Source organism: Aptenodytes patagonicus, chromosome Z, assembly GCF_965638725.1.
Source record: "Aptenodytes patagonicus chromosome Z, bAptPat1.pri.cur, whole genome shotgun sequence".
Taxonomy (NCBI): domain Eukaryota; kingdom Metazoa; phylum Chordata; class Aves; order Sphenisciformes; family Spheniscidae; genus Aptenodytes; species Aptenodytes patagonicus.
In genome coordinates this window covers 27437831-27447030 of record NC_134982.1, presented here as the reverse complement: position 1 = coordinate 27447030, position 9200 = coordinate 27437831, and positions in this window count along the sequence as shown.

Here is a 9200-nt window from a genome sequence, read left to right as displayed (position 1 = left end):
ATTTATTAGCTTACAAGTTTTCGTTGACAGTTAGCCCAAGGCTATTTATCTCTGTAATAGAGAACGTCTCCAATGTGGCAAAATTGACCAAATCAAACAGCTTTGATCAGAAAATGAATCTGGCAAGGCTGTCTGTCTGTAGGTCCCAGGGGAAAGGTGGGAAACAAACAAAAAGATTTAACAAGTGGTCAATAGGAGAAAGAGAGAGAGAGAATTTGCAGCCTGGAAAGTCAGAAGCCTGCAAAATCTTCACACACAAACACTGAAATGAATTACTGGAGAAATAAATTATGTCTCACATCATAACATTTAACATTGTGCTTGTGTATAATTGGAGCTATGCAGCCCAATGTGATTCTTGCATTAAGGTGATGATAAATAACTGCAGAGGGGGAAAATGTCTTAACTTCTCCTTAAAGGAAAACAAAATACAGAGGACTCCGTATCTTCACAGGTACACTGGCACCTTCAGTGAAATCTACACTTACTGTCCATTACTAATACCTGCTTTGCCATCAAGAATCAGATGGCCGACAGACTCAAGTACATTGAAAGCCACCACAAAGGTCACACCAAATTAAGTTTCAGGGGAACAGGGGCATGTTTCAGCTGTTTCACTGCACAATCCAGCCATGACTTTGACCATCTTCCTGCTGATCACTAAAAGCTTTTTAACTGTAAAATAATAAAAAATAAGAACCTTTAGGAATAAGATTAAAAGACAAACTTAAAAGTACAGAACTTTGCTTTGTGTAATAAACTAGACCTGCCTTCTCTTAGAAAGAAAATTTTTACCCATCAAAGATCATCTGACAATAGAGAATATGGAGGAAAAAGTTCAGGAGCTTTCACTTTGCCACAGTTCTTCTATTTTTATATTATTTAGTACTCTCTGTTTCTAGTCATCCATGTGAAATATTGGATAATAATAGCTATGAGTGAAAAAACTCATTCTTGTTTGGAATTAAACTGCTTTGTGATCTTTAGGTATAGATGCTTCAGATGCCCATTACATTATTATACTATATTCTCAGTGCTACTGCCTCACAGAGAACAGAGTGCCAAAGGACCGTATGCTGATTACCTTTTGCTAGGAATTACAGCATTTTTCCCCAGGTAAGAAATGGCTTTATTTATTCAGTCTTGTGCTACTGGCTTTAAGCAGGAAAAGGTAGAAATACTGTCTCCCCCTCCTAATAAATATTTCTAAATTATGTGAAAGAAACAAAAGTGCAAGCCCATCTTAACTTAATAACGAAAGATCAGCAATTTTGTTGTTTATATTGGTGAATTGAATAAGCAACTTGCAAACTGAAGCACTCAAACAAGTTGAGATTGAAAGCACTCCAGAAAGTAACCAGGCAGCCTAGTCAGATATCCAGAAGGAAACTGAAGGCGACAGGCTACCTTCTCACGTTTTTCCAGGCCATTTGGTGGGACTGCAAGTCCTCACACCTGATCTATATTGTTACATATGCTTAGAGAGATCAGCAGGGAATAGCCTGGGAATTTATTTATCACTGTTTGAGGTGATAAATTTATCAGTATTTGAGGAAAAGAGAGAGCCTGGCCTCTTGAACGTTGTTCATCAAATTGAATTTTGAATGGTTTTGTATCGTTATATGAAATCTCCAACACGAGCTATTTTTGTACTTGGAAAAATGGGAACTCAAGTTATTGACAGTCTGAAGATGGCTGGCACCCAAAGGTACGCTTTGATATCACTGGGCTGAACCATGAAGCCCTTCATGATTTCTTAGGCTCTTGGGAAGCAAGGGGGACTTTTGCCTTATTAAGAAATCAAATTATTTTATATTTGCATTAAAATAAGTCCCTTTTACAGACTAAATCAATATAAAAATGGCTTAATTAGAGTTTCTACATAATACGTCAAAGTTCAGCATTTTCATGACCTGGCAACATAAGAGGCAGGATGGTCTGAATGATAAAGCCAAAAAGACCATGTTTCCACTCCCATCTCTTCTACTGGCTCACTGTTTTACATACAGTGTGTCTTTTAAGTTTTCTAGGAGCTAAGGAACATGAATCTGAACTGCTGAATTTTCACCATTGCAACTGAAGTCAATATGGTCTTTAGACACTCAGCTTCTCCTGTGAGAACCAGGTCTTCTACCTCAAGGTGTTCACCCTGAATTTGCAGATATTTTTAAAAGTATTTCCCTTTGCAACTCTTCGCTTGAATGTCCCTTTTTGTAAAATGGGTTCATATACTTATTTGTCCTTTAAATGGCTATGAGTGCTACACATAAAACATATTATATGGGCCTCCACCCAGCCCCATCCGGAAAACAAGAGTTTTTCCACTGGCTTTTGCAGAGTTTAAATCAAGACCTATAAGTGCTAAACTTTATTTTAAAAGCTGTATTCAAGATAGTGTAGATTTTCTCCATATATATGTGATAGGATGGAGATACGTTCTAGAGGTGAATGCAATAACATTTTGATGATACACTATGCAATGATGAACCTCAGTACATTTCAAGATATTCTGAAAGCACCATAGTATATCAGCATCCTGCTAAAAGCCAGGGATGGGATTCAACTGCAGATATCTGCCTCTATTCTAGAGAAACAGGCACACTTTAGGTTTGGGTCATCGTAAAGCAACAATCTGAAAGAGGTTGGATGAATTGTAAGAAGAACCTATGTTGACTAGCAGAGATACAGTTATCCAAGGAGTAGATCTTGAAAGTTAAGCAAGTCCAACTGAGTGGAAATGATTTATGATGGGATCAAACCAGAGTCTGCTGATGACAACTGTATTCTTTTCAATAGTTCCAGCGAGTACCTAGTGTAAGACCAGTTGGAATGGGATCACACCTTTTATGGTCCAGTAGGCAAGGTCTTGAAAGGTCTTGGTCTTCTACGCCCTTGCCCTTTCCATGTGCAATGTATTCAAAGCTCTTCTATATTTGAAGTCTTCTACATTGAAGTCACACTAGAGACAGATATTGCCCAATGCTCTAGATAGATTGGAGCACTGGGCAATGATTAATGGGATGGAATTTAACAAGACCAAATGCCGGATCCTGCACCTAGGATGGAGTAACACCGGGCACAAGTATAAATTGGGAGAGGAGGGCTGGAGAGCAGCCCTGCAGAAAGGGACCTGGGGTGCTGGTCGACAGCAGGCTCAGCATGAGTCAGCAGTGTGCCCTCGCAGCCAAGAGGGCAAACCGCATCCTGGGGTGCATCAAACACAGCATAACCAGCCGGTCAAGAGAGGTGACTGTCCCGCTGTATTCAGTGTTGGTGCGGCCTCACCTTGAGTACTGTGTGCAGTACTGGGCCCCACCATTTAAGAAGGATGTTGAGGTCCTTTAATGTGTCCAGGGGAGGGCAACAAAGCTGGTGAAAAAGGGCTGGAAGGCATGTCCTGTGAGGAGCGGCTGAGGACTTTGGGCTTGTCTAGTTTGGAGAAAAGGAGGCTGAGGGGCGACCTCATTGCTCCCTACAGCTTCCTGAGGAGGGGAAGTGGAGAGGGAGGTGCTGAGCTCTTCTCCTTGGTATCCAGTGACAGGACACATGGGAATGGTTCAAAGCTGCACCAGGGGAGGTTTAGACTGGACATGGGGAAGCATTTCTTTACTGAGAGGGTGGTCAAACCCTGGAACAGGCTTCCTGGAGAGGTGGTTGATGCCCCAAGCCTGTCAGTGTTTAAGAGGCCTTTGGACAATGCCTTTAAGAACGTGCTTTAACTTTTGGTCAGCCCTGAAGTGATCAGGCAGTTGGACTGATTGTTGTAGGTCCCTTCCAACTGAAATATTCTATTCTATTCTATTCTATTCTATTCTATTCTATTCTATTCTATTCTATTCTATTCTATTCTATTCTATTCTATTCTATTCTATATATACTGATACCTAAAACCATAAAAAAGCAAGACTCTTGTAAGAGCTTCAGTTTAATTTCTAAGTACAGTTCAAGATGCTAAAGATAATCTTTGGAGCCCTGGATGGTGCGAGAGTCTGCTCAAGAGAATGCGTATCACCACAAACCCCAGTGAAAACTGTGCTGCCAGTTCATAGGCAGAACACCATCATATACAGGTTTTTCATTTCTGTACTCTTCCCTTTGCTAAGTTTTCCATAGCCAGTTCGGCAAAGGATGAAAATTAATTAGAAGAAGAAGAATAATTAGAAGTATCTGCTGCCTACTGATTCTTGTTTATGGTGGCCCTTCTGGCTACATGCTGTCAGTCACAGATCAGACATCACAGCTGGGACTTCTGAAGAGGAAACCCACTCTGTTTCCAATGTGCTAACATTTTCTTTTGTAAATCTCACACCACGTAACATCTTATATCCTAACTTTTCCACCCTAAAAAGGCCACTGTGCCATTCCACTTCCTCGGAGGGTGAAAGCACAGCTTATTTCCCAACACACCTATACCGATTTTTTTGTGTGTGCAAGCACAGGCAAGCCAAATGTAAACTATGGTACATTTGCACAGAATTGGCTTCCAAATTATGCTGTGACCTTGAAGCCTTCAGGTAACAAGTCTTCACTTGTTTGCTCCTCTTTTTTTCTAGGTAAATATCATCACTGGCCACAAGTCCTCTGACGTCCCACAAATTTTTTTAATGAAATTGCTGAAATGTTTTGCACTAGGGAGGAGGGAAACTGAAGAAAAGTAAAGATACAAAAAAAAAAAAAGGTGCTCTGTGTAGACACAGTTAAGAGACTCTAGAATGGGGAAAGTAAGTTAAAGGAAAGCTGGCAGCTTTCTCTTTTTCTTCCTTTCAAACTTTCAAACTAATTTTTTTCCAGAAACGACCTCTCTTATATAATAAAGTTTGTAAGGATACTAGTAAATGGCACAGTACAAAAGCCTGCAGAGGAGTAGAATATTTGTCCTCTGCCACTGCTGGCAGCTCTGCCCAACTCAAAACTTACCTGGCACGTTCCTCTGTGCTCCTCTGGTGGAAGTGGTGTGGCCAGGACAGCACTGTAAACTACAATGTTTTTAATCTACAGAAATCCGTTGACTACTGTCGTGGTTTAACCTCAGTCGGCAACTGAGCACCACGCAGCTGCTCGCTCACTCCCTCCCCCCCCCGGTGGGATGGGGGAGAGAAATGGAAGAGCACAAGTGAGAAAAACTCGTGGGTTGAGATAAAAACAGTTTAATAATTGAAATAAAATAATAATAATAATAATAATATGATAATAATAATAATACTACACAAAGCAAGTGATGCACAGTACAATTGCTCACCACCCGCCGACCGATGCCCAGCCAGTCCCCGAGCAGCGGCCCCCCCGGCCAGCTTTCCCCAGTTCATGTACTGAGCATGACGTCACATGGTATGGAATGTCCCTGTGGCCAGTTTGGCTGTGCCCCCTCCCAGCTTCTTGTGCACCCCCAGCCTTCTCAGTCGGTAGAGCACGGGAAGCTGAAAAGTCCTTGGCTAGTGTAAGCATTACCTAGCAACAACTAAAACATCGGTGCGTTATCAACTTTGTTCTCATCCTAAATCCAAAACACAGCACTGTACCCGCTACTAGGAAGGAAATTAACTCTATCCCTGCTGAAACCAGGACAACTACATTTTCTTTCTTGTCAGAATAGAAATGCACATTGTCAGATATCAGCCAAAATTTTCCCATTTTGTCTCTTACTTATGTTGACATGAATTATGCTAATGCTTTTCCTATTCAATTCTGGGATGAAGAAAAGGGAGAATTGTCTATGTGTGAAAGTGTCTTCTTCCTCTACATAAAAAGTTGATTTTTTTTTATCCTGCCTGTGCGGAGCTTGGTGTTCCCTTTAGTTTGCAGATGAATGTTTTCTTGGCAGTGTAGTCTTTGGATTTCTTTTCTTTTATTAATATTCTGCCCCCTCCAAGATATTAATCTTCATCAAGATGTCCTTGGTGCTGTGTCTTAGGCTCTGGTGCACACCAGAAAGGGGCTATGAAAACCCAAGCTAGGCAATACTAGATGATATTGAAAAGGGTGGGTATTCTGTAAGGTGCTGGGGTTAGTAGGGCTATGCATTATATTAATCTCATTTTCATTTTAGTTTACTTTGCTTTATTATTTTATTTTATTGTAACCATTTCTAGAAAGGACTTGCCTAACTTCATACTGGTTTTGAGGAGAGACAATTTTGAATGACTATCGGTTTCTCCCATTCTGACTTTACACAGCAATATTGTCTAGATAAATTGATAAGTTGTGGCAAATGTCTTAATTTATGTTTTGATCTGATCCATCTAGCACTGAAAGGCTTTTACTACCACATGTTCCCTTATTATTCTAAAACAAAAATGCTGTTTTAAAAAAAGCAACCCTAAAAATCTACCTCCTGACAAATTTTGTGATTTCTAGCAAGGGACACTCAAATAGACTTCAGTCAAGACTGTTGTGATCAAATACTGTACCACTCCCAAATTAGCTGTTGTAGAATCCCACAGGCATATGGTTAGGGTTATTCCATGCATTCAAATTAAACTACCAGTAACCCTGAAGAACCAAAATATTCCACGACTGGGCCACCAACCAGATCCTGGGAGTGCAGAGAAAGCCATAATACTTCTCAGATGGCTCATAAAGGCAGACAGTCCTCTGTGTACAAACAACACAACCTTTGCATTTATCAGCCATCGTCCTCTCTCAGGTCATGCAGCAAGGCCAAGTTGTCCTGATGAGTTAAGCATATCCACAGAGAAAACATGCATGTAACACATTTTGATACTTCATGTAAGTTATGTCATGCCAGAGTGATACTGTGGTAGCCTGGGAACAGAGAGAGAGGATTTCTGAGGGATAGTCTTATAGTAACTTGTGAGTTAGTACAGACTTAGGACAGACCTTACAGACCTGTGGGACTCTGGAAAGCCTTCTTTCCTGCAGGGGTCTGAGCTGCTTTTCCGCACTGAATACCTCTTTCTGTCTTTCCCTTGTCATAGAGTCCAGGCCATCCTGACATGTCCTAAGCAGGGATTCAGATGTTTTTGGAAACATTAAACTGCAGTGTCTGACTCCCTGTGCATCTCTAGGATTTCCCAGCTGAAAGCCCTTGAGATCAAAATTTCCTTCCCTTCACACTTCAGTAGAGCATTAGTCTAACCTGCTTTTGGGTGTGATATAAGACACAGACCCTGTGTAGGCTCTTGTCCTTCACAGATGAGCACAGTAGAGAACAAATTAGGGCAAACCCATTTTGAATCCAATGGCACAGCCAATCCCAAGTGGTCTTGTCACTAGGGCGCAGGGCAGCGAGGCAGAAACAAGTGTGCAGTGATGGGCAGAGCTTGTATGCCCGCAGGTCTGAGTGCCCAGACTTACTGGGAGGGCTTTTTTTCCTCACCGGTCTTGCAGGAAGGCAATGCAGGCACAGCAGAACAAGCACACACTGCCTACTCCTCCAGTGGCATTTTACAGGAAGATATCAAAGGTGGTTGCCTCTGGCATCATTGACTCACCACGGATTCCCACCACCTCTGAGACACAGGGTGCAGAGATGTTTTGCAGGAATAAGAACAGATGTACATACACAAGAGGGGATGCTTCCTGAGTAGGCACTTCTCTCTACAAGTTTGCATCCTTGGTATGCGTTTCAGTAGAATGAAAATGAATTTATTTGGCTCAACTTTTGGATTCTGTGTGTTTATTTATTTATTTACATTTGTTTCCATCTTTCATGTTATTAAGGTACTTCCACTTTCATTAGCAAACGTTCAGCCCTTCAGAGGCAGTAATGTTATATGAATTTTTTTCTTTGTACTTTTAGTCTGCTTTCCTAAGCTGCTGCTCCAGGAGACATGCCAGCTTTTCAGGCATGGCTTATATTGGTATTTTCTACATGTAAACCAAAACAGAACTGTTCTAGTGAAAACCTTTCTTATAATAAGGAAATAGAACTTCTGTCTCATTCTATTTTAAAATAAACTTTAAAATGTATTGTTTTCACATGAGCAAGACTTCTTCTCCCAGGTTTCTCATGTACCTTTGGCAGCAGTTGCTTTCCTGGCAGTGTTTCTCTGAGACCTTTCGTCATTATCGTCCAATGTCACCCAGCCAACTACCACCACAGGCTGGAAATCACTCATGAATCATGACTTCTGCGAGTCTCTAGGACCTCAGACCTCCTCTGACCTTAAGCACTCTCTTCAATGCCATTAAATAAATTAAATGTTTAAATTACCTATATTAGCTTTAATTGTATAATTATAGAGTCAACGAGAAATAAATCTATAAAGGGGAAACTCTAATCTAAAAAAGGACTTGCCCTCACTTCGAAGTGTATGAACATGCCAGTGGAAATGATAGAGACTGTAACCTCTGTAGGAAAGCCAGCTCATTTCAAGCTTTCCTCGGCTATAGTCGTGTAATAGAAACAATACCAGACTGTGTAGTTGAGGGCAAATGTCCTCATTCTATTTCAGCATTTTACAGTCATATCCAGGAGAAAACAGCAGCTTTCCAGGTATGCATTGGGATGGGGAGGTAGGGAAAGCCTTCCTCTGAGGCACACATGGACTGCAGGCAGAGGTCAGGGGAGATGAACAATGAATAGCAAAATTTTATAACTACTAAAAATCTCTTAAAATAGATCTGAATTGTTTTCAATGTGAACAGTGTAATTAGAAGCTTAATTTAATGTAATTATATTTAATTAAGTTTAATTAACTTAGCTTTAACTTCGTTTAACTATGTCCTTTCACAATGCCAACAGCAGTCTCACGTACCTCCATTTACCTGTAAACTGTCCCTGTGAATAAAGGCAATTGGGAAGATGAGGTTATCCAGCTTCATAGTACCTTGGCATTCACTTTTAGGAGACTGAATGTGGGCTCAAGACTAAACCTGTCTCCCTGCATATAGGGCTGTAGGTGCAGGTGCACCCCAGGGAACGATGGGAAAATTACGCATCGGCAAAGGTAACTTGCAGGTGTTAACAGGAGCTCAGTCCTTTGCCTTTGTAATTTCCCCCCTGCAGTTCAAGACCACCTTGCAGGACCATAGGAGCTGTTGGAGCCCTGTGCCTCCGGGCAGGCTGCCGGAGCAGAGGAGCGAGCGGGCAAGAGTGACGTGCCTCGCAAGAGCTGGTGGTGATACCTCTGTAGTTTCCAAACGGTATTTGTCTTCAGTTTTCTCCTATTACACTGGGGACTTACTGCAGCTTGCCTCCATGTCTGAGTGGTTAATAAAGTTGATTTACACTGTTTATT